Source organism: Stegostoma tigrinum, chromosome 15, assembly GCF_030684315.1.
Source record: "Stegostoma tigrinum isolate sSteTig4 chromosome 15, sSteTig4.hap1, whole genome shotgun sequence".
NCBI classification, from domain to species: Eukaryota; Metazoa; Chordata; class Chondrichthyes; order Orectolobiformes; family Stegostomatidae; genus Stegostoma; species Stegostoma tigrinum.
This window is the reverse complement of record NC_081368.1, coordinates 54,160,211-54,183,771: the sequence shown is the minus strand read 5'-3', so window position 1 is coordinate 54,183,771 and position 23,561 is coordinate 54,160,211. Positions and strand designations below refer to the sequence as shown.

Sequence of the window (23,561 nt, the reverse complement as noted above, 5' to 3'; positions counted from 1 at the left end):
CTTCATTTGGGAGTCGAGGATGGACCGGGTCCGCAGGGACACCATGTACAAAGACCTGGAAAATGGGGGACAGGGCGTACCGAACGCCACCCTCGCCCTGACGGCTACCTTTGTGTGCGGCTGCATCAAGCTGTGCGTAGATCCTCAGTACGCAAACACCAAGTGTCACGACTTACTGAGGTTCTACCTGTCCCCGCTGTTGCGAAGGATGGGCCTGGCCTCGTTGCCGCGGAACGCTCCGAGTAGTTGGACCGTTCCGTACCACCTGTCCTTCATGGAGAAATTTTTGAAGGGAAACACCTTTGACCACTAGGCCGGCAGGCAGTGGTCAGCATGTAGTATCCTCGAGACCCTTTGGGAAAAGGAGAGGATGGATCCCGTCGCGTGGTTCCCCACGCAGACTGCCAAAGTCGTTTGGCAGAATGCCTCATCGCCAGAACTTTCAAACAAGCACAAGGACATTGCTTGGCTGGCAGTGAGAGGGGCTCTGCCAGTGAGATCCTTTATGCATGCCCAGAATCTCTGCGCCACCACACGCTGTCCGCGAGGTGGCTGCGGGGGGGACGAGACTGTCGATCACCTCCTTCTGGAGTGTGCCTATGCGCAGGAGGTCTGGAGGGGGATGCAGTGGTATTTGTCGAGGTTCGTCCCGAGCAGCTCCGTGAGGCGGGACTCCGTGCTCTACGGGCTGTTTCCCGGGACGCACACTGAGACCAACATCAACTGCGCCTGGAGGACCATCAATGCGGTGAAAGACGCTCTTTGGTCTGCCCGCAACTTGCTGGTCTGCCAGCTGAAAGAACTGACCCCGACCGAATGTTGCAGACTGGCGCACTCCAAGGTCCAGGACTACGTGCTGAAGGACGCGCTAAAGCTTGGGGCAGCCGCCGCCAAGGCGCGGTGGGGAAAGACCACGGTATGAAACCCCTTGTCTAGAATAGAAAAAAGGGCCCTATCTGGTAACTGGGCCCAGCTGGCGCCTTCCGCAACTGGTCACTGGGCCAACTGGGACTGTGCGGGGTCACGACTGCCAGGGTATTTCCTTTGCTTTGTTTTTTTTTCCCTTTAGTTGGTGTATGTACCCCCTGGGTAACCCGGAGCAGCTTGCATGACTGGGTAGGTCAATAAATGTTTTTTTTTGTACATCTAATGAATAAAGTATATTTTTTTCAAATAAAAAGAAAGTGATGAAACGTCTGAAAACTAACCTTCCAGCTCAGCGAGCAAACTCACATCTAGAACCTCAACCTGAGCTCAAATCTTCTCAAAACTCAAAAATTGGTGTGTATGCTTCTTAAATGTTGCTACCACCTTCCCCGCCAACATGTTCCAGGCATCTACCGCCTTCTGTATAAAAAAACCTGGCTCATATATCTCTTTTAAACTTTCCCCCTCTCACATCAAACTTATGCCCCCCAGTACTTGACATTTCCACCTTGAGAAAAAAGATGCCAACTAATCACCTTTTACATACCTCTCATAATTTTAAATATTTCTGCAAGTCACCCCTCAACCTCTTTCGCTCTAATGAAAATAATCGAGATTTGTTCAACCTCTCCTTATAGTTTACACACTCCAATCCAGGCAGCGTCCTGGTGAACCTCTTTTTCACCTTCTCCCAAGCCTCCATATCCTTCTATCGATTAATGACAAGGACTGTGCACAATTTTCCAAATGTGGCCCAAGTAAATTTTCACACAGCTGCAACTTTATGGCCTGCCAATTTTTGTTTTTTTTATATTCTTCTAGGGTCTGTCTGTTTTCAATTTTCTTCCTTTTTCTTTTGGACTAAACTTTCAAAATCTCTTGACTTCCAGGGTTCCTGAATCTCGCCATCCTTTTCTTTCATACTCATGGAATGTTCTAGTCTTGACTGCTGATCAACTTGCCTTTAAAAGATTCCCACATGTCAGACATGGATTTACCCTCAAACAGCCAATCCCAAACTAATTTTTCCAGTTCCTGCCTAATACTGTTGTAATTAGTTTTCCCCCAATTTAGCCCTTTCACTCGAGGACCATTCTTATTCTTATTAATAACTACCTTAAAACTTCCTGAATGGTAATTACTGTTCCTAAAATGCTTACCCATTGAAATTTCGATCGCCTGACCAGGTATATTCAAGGCCGAATACTGCTCCTTTCCAAGTTGCAGTATCTTCACATTGTTTCAGGAAGCCCTATTAGATGTATTTAACAAATTCAGTCCCGTCTAAACCCCTGCCACTAAGGGATTTCAGTATTATCTGGCTGAATCTTTGGTATGACCACATCGCTAAAATTTTCTGCCTCCTGTATGCTCCTGAGTGAGTCTAACACTCACTCCAACTGACGTATGCAGCCTGAGAGGAGTGGCATATGGACACACTTCCTGCAGACATCGTTGCCATGGACATTGACTTCTTCCTGGTCTCCCACATCTCACAGGAGGAGCATATCACGGCATTAATTATTCTAACGACTCTTTTCGAGATTAAAGGAAAAGGAAAGACCTTATCTTGCATACCTTAACGCTGCCCACCCTACCAGTTAAGCCTGATGCTCGCCAAAGCCTACACTTTGACCTCACAGAAGCTCTCCAGATGCATACTCCTGTTAGAGCTTATCTCTCTTTTATAGTTGCCTGTAGGAAGGAAACATTTCTCCCAGAATTCTCCTCAATCACTTCTCACTCCTGGCCTTGATTGAAGAAACAATAGTGATAAGACATGAATGTCCTGTTTGAATCCTACAGACAGAAACAAAAATCCATATGTTACACTCTCATCATTTTTTTTTGTTGACAATAATGATATAACCTAGATACAAGATGCCCAATTGCTGACAGAAATGACCCTCGCCTGTAAACCTGACACAATATCCAAGACAGCATTAATCTTGAAACAGAGTAAATTATTTCCTTCCAATTAAATTTGAAGTGAGCTGTAATAATTTGCTTGTTGCTTCAACAGTCTTCCTGAGTAACAGTTTTATTTTTAAAAAAATTATACTGCAATATTGTTGGGGACGTTTCCATCCCCACGATCTGTGTCGTTTACTCACCGTAGACGGTTTGCTTTTTCCAAGGTGTGAGTTTCAAGTTTTTCACGCCGTTTCCGCCATGTTGCTTTCCCGGCCGAAAAGACCGCCTATCAATAAGCTCACTTCTCATTGGCTGATGGAAGCTTAAGTACGCTACTCTGCATTTGATTGGTCGAGGTCATTCCTAATGTATAAATGCAGACGAATTGTGTCCATTTTGTGTCTTCAGACTGAGACGGTAAAAGTTCTTTTTCTAAAGGCCTCGTGTCCTCTCTTCCTGCATCAGTAAGTTTGGGGTGCGACCCTAGCTGGGGACTGGGGCTTGTCCGCTATCATTTAGTGTCACCACTTGCATTAGCTTGCGCCTAGTCATCCACGTACATACGATCATACCTTGAGTCCGTATCTACCGAGGTACCACGAAACATAACAGATTGGCGACGAGGTGTTCGTAAAATGGACCCAGAAAAGTTGCAGCTTCTGCGAAACTGCAGTTAAAGTTGATGGAGATGCTCGCGCAGACCAGGGTTCTGGCACCGTCAGCATCTACTAGTATTCTGCCTTTCGTTGACGGTATCGCTAACAGTATCACCGAGTTTGGGTATGACCCAGAGGCCAATGTTACTTTTGATACCTGGTTCCATCGCTACAAGGAGCTATTTCGTGTCAACGTTGCTGGTCAGGATGATGCATTGAAAGTCCAGCTCTTGCTTCATAAACTTAGCCCGGCAGAGCTGGACAAGTACTGCAACCTCATCGTGCCTGATAAACCCGCGGATAGGCCGTTTGATGCCACAGTTCAATCGCTTAAGCAGCACTTCGGTGATCGGTCGTCATTGTTCAGCATACGCCACCGTTGCTTAAAGTTGGTCATGAATGAATCAGGCGATTTTCTGACACAGGTTGGGATAGTTAACCGTGAATGTGAACGTTTCAAGTTAAGATCGCTTACTGATGATCAGTTCAAAGCACTTATCTTGAGATGCAGTCTCCAGTCCATAAATTTGCAGATATCCGCATGCGCCTTCTCAGTTGGTTGGAACAGGACCCTACACTGACTCTCGCCGCCATCACGGACGAATACCAACGGTTGATCAATCTGCAGCATGACACCACTTTGGTCCAATCTGGGGTCCAAGGGGGTTCAGAGGTTCATGCAGTTCGCCAGGCCACCAGACGTTCCGGTCCTTCCAATTCTGGCACGTCTTCCTCTGGTCCGTCCTCTGGCTCGTCGCATTCTGGTCCGAACTCACGTAACGGCTCGAAGAAGAAGCCACTGTCTCCCCGTTCGCTCTGTGGGACCTGGCATTTTGTCAGGCTCTGCCCCTTCAAGCACCATCGATGCCATCAGTGCAATACGGTCGATCACAAAGATGGCCTCTGCAAATCTCGACAAGCCAACAAACCTGACGCACCCAAGCCGCATGCAAGCCCCCAAAGCAAGCCGAAGCAGGCTGCTTTTTCCCGAAGCCTGCTGGAAACTTTCCAAGTCAATGCCCCTGGCCGAAGGAAGTACATCACGGTCAATGTCAATGGCCACTCGGTCCGGTTGCAGCTGGACACTGCATCGGACATCACCATTCTCTCCGAGAGAATTTGGCGCAAGCTCGGGCAACCTCCAGTCCGAGATGCCTCCAAATCTGCCATCAGCGCTTGTGGTGGGCACCTCAACCTCTCGGGGCAACTCGACTGCTGCATATCCTTCCGCGGCAAAACATTCAACAGCGCATGTTACGTCGCTGCGTTGGATCTCAACCTTTTGGGGCTGGACTGTTTTGACCTTCTGTGCTTGGCCGATCTGCCGCTCAAAGCAATTTGCAACCAGGTGCAGTCCCCTGCCGCACCCCTTGACCTGTCCAATCAGATTGTTTCACAATTCACATCGGTCTTCCAACCCGGCTTGGGACTCTGCTCCACCACATAAGCTGTGCTACAACTCCAACCTAATGCCACACCGGTCTTCCGCCCTAAGAGACCGGTACCATACGCCTCATTGCTGCAGGTCGACGCTGAACTACAACACCTCAAACACCAGGGAGTCTTAACCCCCGTTTTCTACTCCTCTTGGGCAGCAGCTATCGTTGTTGTCAGAAAGGCCAAAGGTTCGCTCCGCATCTGTGCTGATTTCTCTACTGGTCTTAATGCAGCCCTGAAAGACCACCACTATTCGTTGCCGGTTCCTGACGACCTGTTCACTATCCTGAACGGAGGCCATTTCTTTGCCAAGCTCGATCTTGCTGACGCATACCTCCAGTTGGAAGTCGCACTGGAATCCCTGAGTTATTGACTATAAACACCCATCGAGGCCTTTTCCAATATACGCGTTTACCTTTTGGTGTCAAATCCGCCCCAGCTATTTTCCAACAGGTAATGGATACGATCTCACCTGGCATTTCAGGTGTGGCCGCATACCTGGACGATGTCTTGATCGTCGCTGGTTCCTCGGAAGAATTGTGGTGTCACGCCGAGGCTGTTCTTCAGCGCATTCGGGATAATGGATTCCGCCTCGGGCCGGAAAAGTGCCAATTCTTCCTCCGGTCGGTGAAGTACCTTGGCTTCGTCTTTGATGCATCTGGTCGCCATCCTGATCCGGAAAACATTCGTGCAATTCACCAGATGCCAACCCCGATGGACGTTCCTTCACTACATTCGTTCCTGGGATTGATCAGTTATTATTCGACATTCCTTCCATCGCTACACAAAGTCCGAGCACCACTAAACCACCTGCTTGGAAAAGACGTGCCTTGGAACTGTTTGGGTGAGTGTGAAGCAGCTTTCTGTCAGCTAAAGTCTATGCTCACATCTGATCTCCTCTTAACACACAATGATCCGCAGTTACCAATTGTAGTGGCAACTGATGCCTCTGCCTATGGTGTTGGTGCCGTAATCCTTCATGTCTTCCCTGATGGCAGTGAGGAAAGCGATCATGCACGCCTCCAGGACTCTAACTCCTGCAGAAAATACGTTATGGCCAAATCGAGAAAGAAGCCCTCGTGTTGGTTTTTGCAGTGCAACGTTTTCACAAGTTGGTCTACGGCCGTAAGTTCACCCTGTTAACCGATTATAAACCACTACTCTCCATCTTCGGTTCCAAAACAGGTATCCCGGCACACTCAGCCAACAGACTCCAACACTGGGTGCTAATTCTCCTTGGTTACAACTTTCACATCCAATACAGGCGCACCCAAGATTTTGGCCAAACTGATGCTCTCTCACGCCTCATCAGCGACTATCCCACCTCTGACGAAGTGGCCATCATCGCCACCATTTCGACGGATGACAGTGCCATCCACCACCTGACCCATGCCATACACGGTCTATCGGTAACTCTCACTGAGATCCAACAAGTGACGCAGGCAGACCCAATGCTACAACGAGCCATCTGTTATGTCAGAGATACATGGCCAGCCCACTCACTGAGCGACGAGTTGCAGCAATTGTTGCATCGCCGTGAGTCACTGTGTGTTGTAAATGATTGTCTTATGTTCGACAACCGTGTTGTGGTACCCAAGACACTCCACTTACGTGTTCTCCGCCAGTTACATTCCGCCCATCCAGGTACCTCTCGGATGAAATCGATTGCACGCAGCTTTTCTTATTGGCCTGGTATGGATGGTGACATCACGTCCTTTGTCAAACGCTGCTCTCGGTGCCAACAATCATTCAAGAATCCTCCAAGAATGCCACCTGTGCCTTGGTCGCGGCCAGAACATCCATGGTCACGCCTTCATCTGGATTTCGCGGGGCCTATCAATGGTTGGTCCTATCTGATTCTGGTCGACGCATTTTCCAAGTGGCCCGAGATTGTCCCCTTGGCGCCCGCAACGACTACGCAGACAGCACAAGCCCTGACCCAAATTTTCAGTCAACATGGCTTACCAGAGTCTATCGTCACAGACAATGACTCACTATTCACGTCTAGTGAGTTTGCCGAGTTCTGCCGCTCTCATGCCATTTCGCACTTCCGCTCTCCGGCTTACCACCCCCAATCCAATGGCCAAGTGGGACGCTTCATTGACCCCTTCAAGCAAATCCTGCTTAAAGTTTGAGGGGAGGGGACATCCGTTGAGATACTGCAGAGATTCCTACTTGTGTATCGCTCCACGCCCAACGAAACTCTGCCTAACCACCAATGCCCCGCGGAAGCCTTGATGGGTCGAAACCTGCGAACAGTCAACCACGCCATGATTCTGAGCGAAACACCGGTGGCGAGATCTCCCTTCGCAGTTGGCTCCCACGTGTATGTTCGTGACTACCGACTGAAGCATGACCCGTGGATTGAAGGGCGGATTGTAAGGAACGAGGGAGGGTGCTGTACGACGTAGCAGTTGGTGATTCCCTCTGGTCGAGATATCGCAAACAACTTTGCCAGCGGCACACCTAGAGTCAGCAGAAACATCGGTGGAAATTCCCCTTGACGTGTTGCTAGTCACGTTTCGGCTACCACAAGATGCAACGGAACCAGATGAGACAAACTTTGAGAGCGAAACCCTGGTTAATCCGGTACTCCAATCGAGAAGACGGACAGATCGAAGACGTCGTCAGCCCCGGCACCTCCAGGTGAACCCAAAGCTTGAACGTTACTAACAGCCTTCAAAGAGGGGAGGTGTTGGGGATGTTTCCATCCCCAAGATCTGTGTCGTTTACTCACTGTAGAGGGTTTGCTTTTTCTAAGGTTTGAGTTTTGAGTTTTTCACGCTGTTTCCACCATGTTGCTTTCCCGGCCAAAAAGACCGCCTATCAATAAGCTCACTTCTCATTGGCTGATGGATGCTTAAGTACGCTACTCCACATTTGATTGGTCGAGGTCATTCCTAATGTATAAATACAAACGAGTTGTGTCCATTTTGTGTGTTCGGACTGAGACAGTAAAAGCTCTTTTTCTGAAGGCCTCGTGTCCTCTGTTCCTGCGTCAGTAAGTTTGGGAAGCAACTCTAGCTGGGGACTAGGGCTTGTCTGCTATCATCTAGTGTCACCGTTCGCATCAGCTTGCGCCTAGTCATCCGCGTACAGTCGATCATACCTTGAGTCCATAGCTACCGAGGTACCGCGAAACATAACATATTCCACTTGAACTGGAATAGGACTAACATCCTGATGGAAAGGATGTGTTAAGCTATACTTAGGACATTAAACTTGCAAGACACTGTTGAAAATGGTGAAAATAATATAAAAGGAAATGAAAATGTCATAAGCGTTAGATTAAGGAGTAATCATAATACAATCAGTAGAAAAAAAACAGAAATTAAAAAAAAACGTTTAACAATTAAGTAAACGAGAAAACAATGAGATTTGAAGGAAACTTGCCTGTATTGCATGGAAACAACATCCAACATGAAAAGGGGAACCAAAGTTAATAATTTGCATGGAGGAACTCTTAATGGTGAACTAAATATTGGATGTTATGACATAATCAGAAAAGTGAGTAAGAAAGGATGGAGCAGTTGTAGTAATAATAGGTAATGTTAGCAGGTAAAGGGACATTATCTACAGATATTTAGAGACAAATTCCATACAGACTGAGATATAAATTGAGGATGGATTGCACACCCTAAAATAGGCACATTATAGACCACATAATGGCAGAAAGGGAACTGAAGAGAAAAAAGGAAACAAAATGATCATTAATAAAAGTAATATTCCTGGGATTCCCCGAATAAACTGGTGAGGAGATAGTGGACATGGTCCAAGGCATTGGTATTTACAATATTTAAGCAGTTCCTTTCTTACACGATATGTAAAAAACATCAACTGGAGTTAGGGTCCTAATGAAGGGTGTAAGCCTGAAATGACAACCTTCCTGCCTCTCTGCTGCTGCCTGACCTGCTGTGTTCCTCCAGCTCCACACTGTATGAGTCTGACTCCAGCATCTGCACTTCCTTACTTTCTTCGAGTAAAAGGAAACAGGAAACAGAAAGCTGCTAAGTCTAGTGGTGGGAAATGAACTAGAAGAAGTAAAAGCAGCATGTGCAAAAGAACATCCAGACAATAACAAACTCAAGACTTTTTAAGGTTAAAATAAAGATTCAGGAGGAGATAAGTAAACAAAAACTAAGGTAATGCATTGATTAAAAAAGGATATTCAAGGGAATAATAATGAAACGATAGGAAAAAAGAATTTAAAATGTTCTTAGCAAATAAAGAAGTGGAACAATGTAGAAAACATTTACAATTGTTAGAAATAGAGCCCAAAAGAAATATGTGTCAATGCAAAGCAAAGAAATTTAGCCAGAGCTGGATGAACCCAGCAGGCCAAGCAGCATCTGAGATGCAGGAAGGCTGATGTTTTGGGCCTAGACTCTTCTTCAGAAAATGTCAGCTTTCCTGCTTCTCTGATGCCGCTTGGCCTGCTGGGTTCATCCAGCTCTACACCTTGTTATCTCAGATTGTCCATCATCTGCAGTTCGTACTATCTCTGAAACAAAGAGGAAGTGTGCTTGGAGCTGACGTACAATGGCATTTCCACTAAAGAATTACTGATTGTAATTTTTCCATCATTACATTACAAAGTGTTAATTGACAGGTGATTATTTCAAGATATTACAGTGAAAACCTAAGGTTAGTGAAACCATTTTAATTGGTTTACAGTGTTTATTGCTTGAGAAGGAACTCAGATAATAAACCCAGGCATGTGTGGTAAGGTCAGAATTAAAAGAAAGGACAACTTGACATTGTTTCAATGATACCTAAAGGAAAAGAGGAGGTTCTATCAATTGAGTTATAAAACTGATTTGGAGTATAGAATGGCAGGGTAACAGATTGTAAACTTGATCTCATTCACACACTAATGAAGCAAGGTCAAAACCTCCTTTAGAACAGCCATGTGAGCTGAAATATCATCCACGGACCAGTAGATTTAAAAGTCCTGTAGTTGCTAAAGTTTCAGCAATAATATGATTGTTGAGGCAGCTCATTTTGTGGCTTCTTACTGTGGGATTGTTCTGTTATAAAGATTTGGAGAGCATATTAAATTCATGCTCATAGGACAGTTTCAAAGTTTGTTTAGAAGATTCTTGTTGAGACTGTTCATTTGTCACTAATGAGACCAGCAGCATTCACACCCATTTATCACTGGTCATTGTAGGTACTATAAGGATTAAGAAGAAGCCGAAAAGCTGTGACTGATAATGCACCTGCATCTATAATATGAGAACAGTTTGAACTTATACAGTATAGGTCAGATTTGGTTTAAAAAAACTGGCCTTTACATTTCGGCTTTTTTTCTCCTTCTGACAATAATAACAAATTCCTGTTGTGCAGCACTCATAATGCACTAAAACATCGAAAGAAATAGAATTACTTCAAATTTATAGCATAGAAAGTTTGCACCACATATGAGCCTCCCAACCTAAATAATTGCACTCTATCAACTTATCCTTTTATTTCTTACTGTTTAATTACTTATAAATTGTGTCACCTTCGAATTTGATTTTACACCCGCTAGAACTGAATCCAGGTCATTAATATACAATACGCTGCTTTCAGTTGTCCTGCTCAATGTAGTTTCATTTTTTGATGTTGTTTTATTTTATTTTACATTTATAGACCCAGTTTAATGTAGTTGTCCACCCCTACTCTCCTTCTATATCATTGTTTCCTGGATTATTTACTCGCTTCACATGCTTCCTCACCCAAGGTCTGCTGCCCTCTGGCATTGTCTCTCTCTGACGTTGCTCTTCCTATGGCTTTTACACCACATTCTGGCCTTAATTCCTCCCCACCTCCCTCTGTTCTTACAGCAGAACCCTCCCTCCACCATTGAAGTCATCTCCTTTTCCTTTGGTTCTGAACTTACACTGAAGGGCTTGATCTTGAGGCCCAATTTAGCTGATGCAGGGACTCTGGTTAAATGGAGCCCAGTCAATCTGAAAATGCAGGTGAATATATTTTTTAAATGTTCTGTCATACTGGAGTATGCTTTCTTCTAATACTTTTTTTAAACTTTTTGTTTCAGCTAGGAGTGCACAGTGATATACTTTTATGATACAGTATTTCAACTTCTATATTGTAATTTTCCAGGTAAAAGAATTATGAAGGAATCTAACTCTGACTCCAACATTGATTTCTACTGGAACTGATAACTCATCGAAAGTTGTTTCATTTGAAGTCCTGATTTTCAGGAAAGCAAACACAACATTACCTTACAACCCACTGTATTTCAAAAGAGCAGTGATGCTAATTCTAATCCCTGAGGATCACCACTTATAATATTTTTCCAAACTGTCCACTCTTGCTCCCTGACCTCTGTCCCATGATTAATTATGCAACCATTCTGTCGTTCTGGGGTAGTAGGACCTGCAGATGCTGGAGAATCTGAGATAACAAGGTGTAGAGCTGGATGAACACAGCAGCCCAAGCAGCATCACAGGAGCAAGAGAGCTGAGGTTTTGGGCCTAGACCCTTCTTCAGAAATGAAGAAGGGTCTAGGTTCGAAGCGTCAGCTGTCCTGCTCTGTGATGCTGCTTGGCCTGCTGTGTCCATCCAGCTCCATATCTTATTATGTCTGTAATTGTCTTATAGTTTTTGATTTTGTTAAATGCCTTCTGCTTCACAATGAAGGTAAGAGTCCTTGCAGGGGAAGCAAAAGGAAATTTTTTAAGAGAAGACGAGGGAACAAGGTCTTGAAGAGATAGGGGTACAATGGTTGTTGTTGGGATTCAGGAACCAATGAAGTTAACACATAAGTATGATCTTGTATGTCTTGCTATTGCAATCAGACATTTAAAAAGTGGAAGCTTTTCTTATTGAGAAACTGAGGGTTTGTATGAGACTTATGCAAGGATATGTTCACAAAATTCATACTGATTTACCCGATTGAAATTCATTACTGCAATTATTTCCGATGCTCTTCTTCTTGCTTACCAACTTAAGTTAATAAATTGTTGTCACATTATCAGTCACTGTTGGATCATTCTACAAGAACTGATTGATTATTCCATATGTCACCAGAAATGTTTTTCGGAAGAAATTAGAGGCATAGAAAGTTAGCCTGAGTGGCAATCATTGGCACAGGCAGTATAATTGTGTGGCTAGATGCTGTGGACCAGTTCTTACTGGTGACAGAATGGGTGGCATGGTGGCTCAATGGTTAGCACTGCCAAAGACCCAGGTTCAGTTGCACCCTCAGACAACTGGCTGTGTGGATTTAGCACATTCTCCCCATGTCTGCATGGGATTCAGTTGGGTGCTGTTGTTTCCTCCAACAGTCCAAAGATGTATGAGTTAGGTGGATTACCCATGCTAAATTGCCCATAGTGTGCAGGTTAGGTGAATTAGCCATGGGAAATGCAGGGTTGTAAGGCATGGGTCTGGGTGGCAGCCCTCAGGAAGGTCGGTGTGGTCTTGTTGGGCCAAATGGCCTGTTTCCACACAGGAGGGATTCTAAGAATCAGCTGACTGTGCCCCTGAGAGATTCGAAACTAACCTATTTCTGAAGATCTTCTTGTTGGAGTGCCTTTTGTATCTTTGCTTCCTGCCCATCCTTGCAGCTTGTGTCTGTCTTGGCGCTGCTGGTCCTTTGGTTTGAGAGGCTCAAGGAAAAATCCAGATGTTGTGCATCTCCTGTCCAACAAATAAAAATAACTAATGCCTATGTCCCTACAAACTCTCCCTTCCAAATTATTTTACCAAAAATACTACTCAACATAACCGAAATGATCCCAAAGCACTCCAGAAGCCTAAAATCGCCACCAAGACATTTTCTATGATGGATGCAGGAATCCCTTTAAATACTGCAGGTGGCAGCTATTTGCTGACTTTTACCTTTATATTGCTGGGCAGGCTTGCAAAACGATGTTTCTGATGCACACTAGTCTTTTGAAAGGGATCCCAAAGTTGCACCCTCATTAATGTATCTGGTTGAGGCTAAATTGGTTTCAGTTCAATTAACAGAATTGTATATCAAGAAATTGAACCAATATTGTGTTGGGTTGCATTTTTGTCACTATCATAGAATCATAGAATCCCTACAGTGTGGAAGCAGGCCATTCAGCCCATTGAGTCTGCACTGAACGTCTGCTGAGCATCTCACCCAGACCTAGCACACCCTTCCCCAACCCTGCATTTCCCATGGTCAGTCCAGCTAACCTGCAAATCTTTGGACTGTGGGAGGAAACGGGAACACCCAAAGGAAACCCACACAGACATGGGGAGAAAGTGCAAACTCCATACAGACCAAGGGTGGAATTGAACGCAAGTCCCTGGTGCTGTGAGGCAGCAGTGCTAATCACTGAGCCACAATGCTGTCCTCAGCCACTGTGCCACCCCCATGGCACAACACATTGCAAGGAGAGATTCAACTTTGTACTGTCAAGAAAATACGTAAAACACATTCCAATTTTGACCCTCTGCTGATTTCTATTTAAACATGCAAGATGGTTGAGTAAAATGATGGCAGACAGTCATCAGCTGGTCTCATCACCTGAATCTGAACATTAGGGCTGCGTATGCAACAAATTCCCCAAGACTTTAGGCATTCAGTTACAAATTACTTATCCAGCTGGATCAAGAACTCAGAGTCTGTGAAAAATTCAATTACGAATCATCAATTGTGCTTTAACTTAGTTATGCAAAACTAAGCCCCGATTCACAGGAAATTGTTTAAAGATATTGTGAGGGCAGAGCAGTAAGTTAACAGCGTAAGTGAATAACATTTAGAAAGATGCTAAGTTGAGATTTCATTTCTAATTTGGAAAAAAGGGCAAGAAGATTGGATGGAAAAATACATGTGAAAGAATAAGGGTTATGCTACTCTCCTTATAGTTTGATGGTCTGTATAAGAGGTTGGGCAGCCCTTCAGCGCAGAGCAGTTGTTGAAAAAGGACACAGTTAGTCCTGTGGCACACTTACTCATTGTTGACATTTTTACTTAACTTGATCAGAGATGTTATTCCACACTGCTTGAGCAGGTGTAACTTGAACATGGGCCTCCTAGCTCAGAGGTAGGACAGTACCACTTTGCTGCAAGAGCCCTTCTCTATAGGGGTTAACTGATCTCAGTAATTCTATGCTGTGATCAACAGTTGGCATTCATTTTTGTGAGTCTAGTGGACAAAGTATCAGCCAGGTTTTGTTTTTATTACATTTGATTGTTTTCTTCAGAGTAACTTTAGAAACAGAGCAGGGAGATTTTCAATGTTCGCTATTTCGAGATAATTAGAAGCATAGGAACAGAAGTAGTCCATTCAGCCCCTTGAGCTTGTTCCATACTCAGAAATGACAGTGCAAATAGCAAGCATTATAATATTCCTCCCATTTTATTCATGTTACTAAACAGACAAAGCAAGGAAAGTAATACTCAATAAGATGAATCGCAGAACCACAGGGTGTTTAAGTCATTGTGTTTGTAGTGTTCTGAACTTTACCTTGTGTTCTGCTGAAATTCTATTTTCTATATCATTCCCCTTAGGTTCTTTATTTTCAAATACTTACCCAATTCTCTGAGTGAAGGGTTCTTATCAATAAGAATTCTGATCTCCCACTGTAACTTCCATAGCTGAGCAGTTGAACACCTAAGGGAATCACAAAATAGCCACTTTTGTCTGTTCTGCATGCCTTCTGCTGTTCTCCTCAGGTTCTGGTGTAGGATTGAGAGATGTCTATAGATCTTTTACCTCACAACTTCAGTCACGTTCACAAACTCCAGTCGACCCTCTTAATCTTTTATGATGAGAAAAGGTTCCATTTTTAATTTTCCTTCATAATTATAATCTGACTTTCTTGATGATGGTCTGAAGATCTTTCATAGTATTAACTGCATGGCTACAATATTACCTTTTGATGGAAGACCAGAATCACATGCAATGCACAAAATATGGTCCAATAAATGTTCTGAAAATATAACATTCCTTTTTTGATTGTTTTATATTTTGTGACTCCATGTCTGAAACTTAAGTCCCAGTTCACTTTTTAATGCTTCTGTTCTGTTCATAATCTTATCACGTATAACACATATTTTGTTACCGTTCCTTTTTCCAAGATGTACATTTACATTTCTTTGGATTGAACTGCACCTGCCTTCGAACTACCAATTCCATAAGTGTTCTATCATTTCATGCAACCTCTCAAATTCTTCCTCACAATTCACAACATTAGGGAAATTAAGGATGGCTAATAAACATGGCCTCGCCAGTGCCATGACCTCCCATGAAGAATCATTGTCCTCAAATTTGACATCATGATTCAGTTTCATTTTCACTTCTCTGATATCTAGTTCCATTTCTTTTTTTCAAAAATGAAAAGCCACAGAATCCTGGATAAACACCACCATCTGTAGCTGCTTCTTCAATTCCATTTTCTGCTTGGCATGGTTAGTCATTTGATACTGGGAATTAATATTCACCATCACCTTTGACCTCCCTGCAGGCCACCCCACCTCCACCAACATCACCTATATGCATTAATTATCTTAACATACTTCTTATGTGGTGCAACAACAAATACTATGTTTTTTTTCAAAACCCAACCATACAAAGCCCATTATTTCTTGGTTATATCAAACATTGAAAAAGCTGGTGTAACTGCACGTCCAAATTTCAAACGTGTCACACAGCTGTCATTAAAGAATTCTGAAGTTAGTTAACACTCTGCTTCCCCATTACCACTCGCCAATTTGTTTTATCTCAATAGGACCAAAATGATGCATCACCTGTTTGTGCTGAAGTTGATTTAACATAATAATATTTCAGCCTGCTGTTCTTATCTGATTTACACAAAAAGCAATTATGATTAAAATTATTACAGGGTCTGTTTGAAAATATGCAGTACTGAGATGATTTTGATTATGGACATGACAAACTTCTGTAAAAAAAAACTTGTTAAAAGCTTGTCAACATATGACACAATGTAGCCAACTGTTAAGTGCCCTAAAATGATACAGAAAGTCAGTCAGTTGTATTCAGGTAGGTAGCTGAGCAATGCCTTCTCACGAGCAATTAGGAGTGATCTATAAATGCTGCCTTTGTGGCAAATCCACACCTATGAATGATAATAGAAAAATGTCAAACTGATTGCTGATCCTTTCTGAATTGCTCATTGAAAAGCAGATTGACTTTTTAAATTTTTTTTGTGGGAATGTGAAACTTACTGCATGTGCATTTCATCTTTTTCAAGCATTTAGGAATCCAGCCATTACAAATCTTGATCTAGAAGTAATGTATTATCCATTTGCATGGGAAGTATTATCCAAAAATACAATAGTCCAGGCATTGCTCCAGGAAAGAGCTAACATCACTTTGTATTATGTGAAACTGTACATTTAGGTGGAATGGTGCCAAAATAGGACACAAATACTGGGATGAATCCCGCTTAAAAAGAATGTTTAAATAAAGCAGTGGGCAACCTGAGAAAGTTAATTTTGTTAAATGTTTTAAAAACAGTTGCAAAATTGTAATGTCAATATATATTTTGATGATGAGTTTAAAATTAATTAAGACATTAATATAGTACTATTTGTGTTGTATGTGAATAATTAATCTAATGCAGAATGTCAAGTGACTGATATTGAGTCACATTCTTTGGACAATAACACCAGTGAATATTGAATATAAAATATTGAGTTTGTTTTGCATTTGAGCAGAATATTAAGATTGAGATACTGCTATAAACATTGAGCCAGACGTTTAGTCCTTTTTTAAAATATTAATCTATACATTATCTGACAAAACAATTTTTGATACCCATTGATAATGTCAGCAAAACAGACCAGGCATGGAAAAGGTGATAGGGATGGTTGTGATGAAAAACTGAATGCAGATAGCCATCACAAAAAAAAGACTACTTTTGCTTAATGCGCAATTACACAACCGGAAAAATTATTTAGGCCAAAATTAATAATACACTAAATTCCACTATCAATGCATGCTACATGAGATATTGTAATTTTACACTCATTATTATACATATATTTTCAGGAATAATGACCTTACTGGACCAGTGAACTACCCATAACATTACACCAGTTATAGTCCAACTGAGGGGCACCAATCTGCATCAAGTATGGGATAAAGTAAGGAAGTAGCCCTCCAAATACTATTATGACTGGTGACAGGATTAAGCATGCACTGGCACCAATTTGAATCCGATTCTACTCATTTAACCAACCTGGCTACATCCATATTAGAGAGAAAAAAAAACATTATTGGCTTGGTTCACATGTTGAACATCTAAAAAATGTAAATTTGGCAGTGAAAAGGCATTTCACTAAAACAAAAGAACATTGGCTGACAATGAAATAACTACACTTGCATTAATATGTTGCCACATTTTACTTCATGGAGACACTGAATCTACGTAGAAACAAAATAGAGAACATTCATCCGATAATGAATGCAAAAAAACAGTTCCTGTGCTATTAGAAAACTTTGAGACAAGCACCCAAAATTCAAAAGTAGAAACCAATGTATTAATATCTAATTAAATCAAGCCATGAAATCATGCCTAAGATAAACTGTACAGATATAAACTAATAAATGTCTTTTGGAATATGCAACAAATGTTTGGATCTCTTACGGACGTAGACAGAATTAAGTGACTGACCAAGTTTCATGTGTACACTTGAAGTTGGACGAGGAATATATGTCAGCAGGAGTTAGGAGTTAGTTCTGTCTCCAAATTAACAGGGAAGCTTTGAGTTTGCTGAATTTTGAATTGTCTCCACATCTCCACAAATAGATGACGTATTCTGTAGGAAATGTCTTTGAATTTATACAAAATCTCGACAATAAGAAAAAGGAGTCCAACCACAACTTAACAGAGAGACAGAAATTGTCATTTCTACAGTTTGACTAAGACCAGAAGTAACCTGTGAACTGATTCTTTCATTTTTTTTAGGACTTGGCATTTTGACCAAATTCAAATATCTTGACTTTTAAACAAATGTGTTGGCTTTCAGCCCATGTGTTCAACTTTTGAAATCTTTCGTCTTTTTTTTAACCATAGCTTAGTAAGCTTGACCTCCTACTTTGAAAGACACTCAGGAAAACTTACCTATAAACTCCTTACAGTCAGCTCATAAACAGTTAAGTACCTAAACTGGATTAGCAAGTCCATTGTTTCAAACTGTAAACACAGCTACTAGAATCAAAACAGAAGCAAAACCAAGGAAGCCATCCCACGCTCCTCACTTGGAGGAAACAGATCTTCATTGGGTTGAAATAATCAGCCTATCACGGCCACCAAATTGGGCAGTGAGTATTAAAACGAGGAGTGCTGGATAAACTCGACAGGTCTGGCAACAGATAACACAGTATGGAGCTGGAAGAACACAGCAGGCCAGGCAGTATCATAGAGCAGAAAAGCTGGCCTTTGGGTTGGAATCTTTCTTCAGAAATGGGTGGAGGAGGACAACTTCTTCAAGTTGATGTTGCGGGTCTGGACCATTCTTCAGAAATGGGCCTGAAGAAGGGTCTTGACCCGAAACGTCAACTTTCTTGCTCCTCTGATGCTGCCTGGCCTGCTGTGTTCCTCCAACTGCATATTGTGTCACCTCTGACTCTCGCATCAGTGGTTCTTGCTAGGCCTGGCAGCATCTGGGGAGAAAGTAAAACAAAGTTGATGTTTTGAGTCCATTGTCATTCATCTTCAGCCATTGCCAGATCTGATGAATTTCTCCAACATTTTGTCTTTATTTCACATTTACAGCTTCCACAATACATTGCTTTTAATTTTAATGAACATCAAAGTTGTTTATGACAAAGTCAGAACTTTTTTTAAAAATTACGGTCTTCATTCCTCGCTAGATCTTATTTTACAGTCAGTTAGTCACTGTGAGGGCATGAAAAAGTTTAAGCACTATCCAGTTCTCAAGAGACTTATAGTCACTTGTTCATCTTTTAGCTCATTGTGTCACTGGATTCAGATTTCTAAGCTCCAAACAACTGTTGCAAGTAATTGGCTATCTCACAATTGCACAGGCCATTTTGATGGCTGTTTTCATTGGCTACAACTGTTAAAAGTGGGCCATATAGATGGCAGCTTTCTGCATTACCCCCAGTCACATACAAAGTCACCTCAGTATTGGAAGTGCAGTATATGCTAAACATTAATGTTGTCCGAGTGTGATGTATCCTTTGTTTCATGCTTACATCTAGGAATTTGGGCTCAAGACAGACTGATCAAGGAGAAGACAAGGACAAAACTGCCATCACACTTAGGCTTCTGTAGAGGAGATAATGGGAACTGCAGATGCTGGAGATTCCAAGATAATAAAATGTGAGGCTGGATGAACACAGCAGGCCAAGCAGCATCTCAGGAGCACAAAAGCTGACGTTTCGGGCCTAGACCCTTCATCAGAGAGGGGGATGGAGGGAGGGAACTGGAATAAATAGGGAGAGAGGGGGAGGCGGACCGAAGATGGAGAGTAAAGAAGATAGGTGGAGAGGGTGTAGGTGGGGAGGTAGGGAGGGGATAGGTCAGTCCAGGGAAGACGGACAGGTCAAGGAGGTGGGATGAGGTTAGTAGGTAGCTGGGGGTGCGGCTTGGGGTGGGAGGAAGGGATGGGTGAGAGGAAGAACCGGTTAGGGAGGCAGAGACAGGTTGGACTGGTTTTGGGATGCAGTGGGTGGGGGGGAAGAGCTGGGCTGGTTGTGTGGTGCAGTGGGGGGAGGGGATGCACTGGGCTGGTTTAGGGATGCAGTAGGGGAAGGGGAGATTTTGAAACTGGTGAAGTCCACATTGATACCATATGGCTGCAGTGTTCCCAGGCGGAATATGAGTTGCTGTTCCTGCAACCTTCGGGTGGCATCATTGTGGCAGTGCAGGAGGCCCATGATGGACATGTCATCAAGAGAATGGGAGGGGGAGTGGAAATGGTTTGCGACTGGGAGGTGCAGTTGTTTGTTGCGAACTGAGCGGAGGTGTTCTGCAAAGCGGTCCCCAAGCCTCCGCTTGGTTTCCCCAATGTTGAGGAAGCCGCACCGGGTACAGTGGATGCAGTATACCACATTGGCAGATGTGCAGGTGAACCTCTGCTTAATGTGGAATGTCATCTTGGGGCCTGGGATGGGGGTGAGGGAGGAGGTGTGGGGACAAGTGTAGCATTTCCTGCGGTTGCAGGGGAAGGTGCCGGGTGTGGTGGGGTTGGAGGGCAGTGTGGAGCGAACAAGGGAGTCACGGAGAGAGTGGTCTCTCCGGAAAGCAGACGGGGAGGGGATGGAAAAATGTCTTGGGTGGTGGGGTCGGATTGTAAATGGCGGAATGTCGGAGGATAATGCGTTGTATCCGGAGGTTGGTAGGGTGGTGTGTGAGAACGAGGGGGATCCTCTTGGGGCGGTTGTGGCGGGGGCGGGGTGTGAGGGATGTGTCGCGGGAAATGCGGGAGACGCGGTCAAGGGCGTTCTCAATCACCGTGGGGGGAAAGTTGCGGTCCTTAAAGAACTTGGACATCTGGGATGTGCGGGAGTGGAATGTCTTATCGTGGGAGCAGATGCGGCGGAGGTGGAGGAATTGGGAATAGGGGATGGAATTTTTGCAGGAGAGTGGGTGGGAGGAGGTGTATTCTAGGTAGCTGTGGGAGTCGGTGGGCTTGAAATGGACATCAGTTACAAGCTGGTTGCCTGAGATGGAGACTGAGAGGTCCAGCAAGGTGAGGGATGTGCTGGAGATGGCCCAGGTGAACTGAAGGTTGGGGTGGAAGGTGTTGGTGAAGTGGATGAACTGTTCGAGCTCCTCTGGGGAGCAAGAGGCAGCGCCGATACAGTCATCAATGTACCGGAGGAAGAGGTGGGGTTTGGGGCCTGTGTAGGTGCGGAAGAGGGACTGTTCCACGTAACCTACAAAGAGGCAGGCATAGCTGGGGCCCATGCGGGTGCCCATGGCCACCCCCTTAGTCTGTAGGAAGTGGGAGGAGTCAAAAGAGAAGTTGTTGAGTGTGAGGACGAGTTCAGCTAGGCGGATGAGAGTGTCGGTGGAGGGGGCCTGGTCGGGCCTGCGGGACAGGAAGAAGCGGAGGGCGTTGAGGCCATCTCCATGCGGAATGCAGGTGTACAGGGACTGGACGTCCATGGTGAATATGAGGTGTTGTGGGCCAGGGAATTGGAAGTCCTGGAGGAGGTGGAGGGCGTGGGTGGTGTCACGGACATAGGTGGGGAGTTCCTGGACCAAAGGGGAGAAAATGGAGTCCAGATAGGTGGAGATGAGTTCGGTGGGGCAGGAGCAGGCTGAGACGATGGGTCGACCAGGGCAGGCAGGTTTGAGGATTTTGGGAAGGAGATAGAAACGGGCCGTGCGGGGTTGGGGAACACCACCCCCAGGCCTCCTACCCTCCTTCGACCTCTTCATCTCCAACTGCCGTCGAGACATCAACCGCCTCAACCTCTCCACCCCTCTCACCCACTCCAACCTCTCCCCCGCAGAACGGGCAGCCCTCCGCTCCCTCCGCTCCAACCCCAACCTCACCATCAAACCCGCAGACAAGGGTGGCGCAGTGGTAGTATGGCGCACTGACCTCTACATCGCCGAGGCCAGACGCCAATTCTCCGACACCACCTCCTACCGCCTCCTCGATCATGACCCCACAGCTGAGCACCAAACCATCATCTCCAACACCATTCATGACCTCATCACCTCAGGGGACCTCCCACCCACAGCCTCCAACCTCATTGTTCCCCAACCCCGCACGGCCCGTTTCTATCTCCTTCCCAAAATCCACAAACCTGCCTGCCCTGGTCGACCCATCGTCTCAGCCTGCTCCTGCCCCACCGAACTCATCTCCACCTATCTGGACTCCATTTTCTCCCCTTTGGTCCAGGAACTCCCCACCTATGTCCGTGACACCACCCACGCCCTCCACCTCCTCCAGGACTTCCAATTCCCTGGCCCCCAACACCTCATATTCACCATGGACGTCCAGTCCCTGTACACCTGCATTCCGCATGGAGATGGCCTCAAGGCCCTCCGCTTCTTCCTGTCCCGCAGGCCCGACCAGGCCCCCTCCACCGACACTCTCATCCGCCTAGCTGAACTCGTCCTCACCCTCAACAACTTCTCTTTTGACTCCTCCCACTTCCTACAGACTAAGGGGGTGGCCATGGGCACCCGCATGGGCCCCAGCTATGCCTGCCTCTTTGTAGGTTACGTGGAACAGTCCCTCTTCCGCACCTACACAGGCCCCAAACCCCACCTCTTCCTCCGGTACATTGATGACAGTATCGGCGCTGCCTCTTGCTCCCCAGAGGAGCTCGAACAGTTCATCCACTTCACCAACACCTTCCACCCCAACCTTCAGTTCACCTGGGCCATCTCCAGCACATCCCTCACCTTGCTGGACCTCTCAGTCTCCATCTCAGGCAACCAGCTTGTAACTGATGTCCATTTCAAGCCCACCGACTCCCACAGCTACCTAGAATACACCTCCTCCCACCCACTCTCCTGCAAAAATTCCATCCCCTATTCCCAATTCCTCCACCTCCGCCGCATCTGCTCCCACGATAAGACATTCCACTCCCGCACATCCCAGATGTCCAAGTTCTTTAAGGACCGCAACTTTCCCCCCACGGTGATTGAGAACGCCCTTGACCGCGTCTCCCGCATTTCCCGCGACACATCCCTCACACCCCGCCCCCGCCACAACCGCCCCAAGAGGATCCCCCTCGTTCTCACACACCACCCTACCAACCTCCGGATACAACGCATTATCCTCCGACACTTCCGCCATTTACAATCCGACCCCACCACCCAAGACATTTTTCCATCTCCTCCCCTGTCTGCTTTCCGGAGAGACCACTCTCTCCGTGACTCCCTTGTTCGCTCCACACTGCCCTCCAACCCCACCACACCCGGCACCTTCCCCTGCAACCGCAGGAAATGCTACACTTGTCCCCACACCTCCTCCCTCACCCCCATCCCAGGCCCCAAGATGACATTCCACATTAAGCAGAGGTTCACCTGCACATCTGCCAATGTGGTATACTGCATCCACTGTACCCGGTGCGGCTTCCTCAACATTGGGGAAACCAAGCGGAGGCTTGGGGACCGCTTTGCAGAACACCTCCGCTCAGTTCGCAACAAACAACTGCACCTCCCAGTCGCAAACCATTTCCACTCCCCCTCCCATTCTCTTGATGACATGTCCATCACGGGCCTCCTGCACTGCCACAATGATGCCACCCGAAGGTTGCAGGAACAGCAACTCATATTCCGCCTGGGAACCCTGCAGCCATATGGTATCAATGTGGATTTCACCAGTTTCAAAATCTCCCCTTCCCCTACTGCATCCCTAAACCAGCCCAGTGCATCCCCTCCCCCCACTGCACCACACAACCAGCCCAGCTCTTCCCCCCCACCCACTGCATCCCAAAACCAGTCCAACCTGTCTCTGCCTCCCTAACCGGTTCTTCCTCTCACCCATCCCTTCCTCCCACCCCAAGCCGCACCCCCAGCTACCTACTAACCTCATCCCACCTCCTTGACCTGTCCGTCTTCCCTGGACTGACCTATCCCCTCCCTACCTCCCCACCTACACCCTCTCCACCTATCTTCTTTACTCTCCATCTTCGGTCCGCCTCCCCCTCTCTCCCTATTTATTCCAGTTCCCTCCCCCCATCC

General features: G+C 45.4%; 1 pseudogene; it reads left to right on the top strand.

The window, feature by feature from the left end:
- Window positions 1–3,529: 3,529 nt before the first annotated feature.
- On the top strand, window positions 3,530–7,404 carry LOC125458998 (uncharacterized protein K02A2.6-like; annotated as a pseudogene).
- The last annotated feature ends 16,157 nt before the right edge of the window (window positions 7,405–23,561 follow it).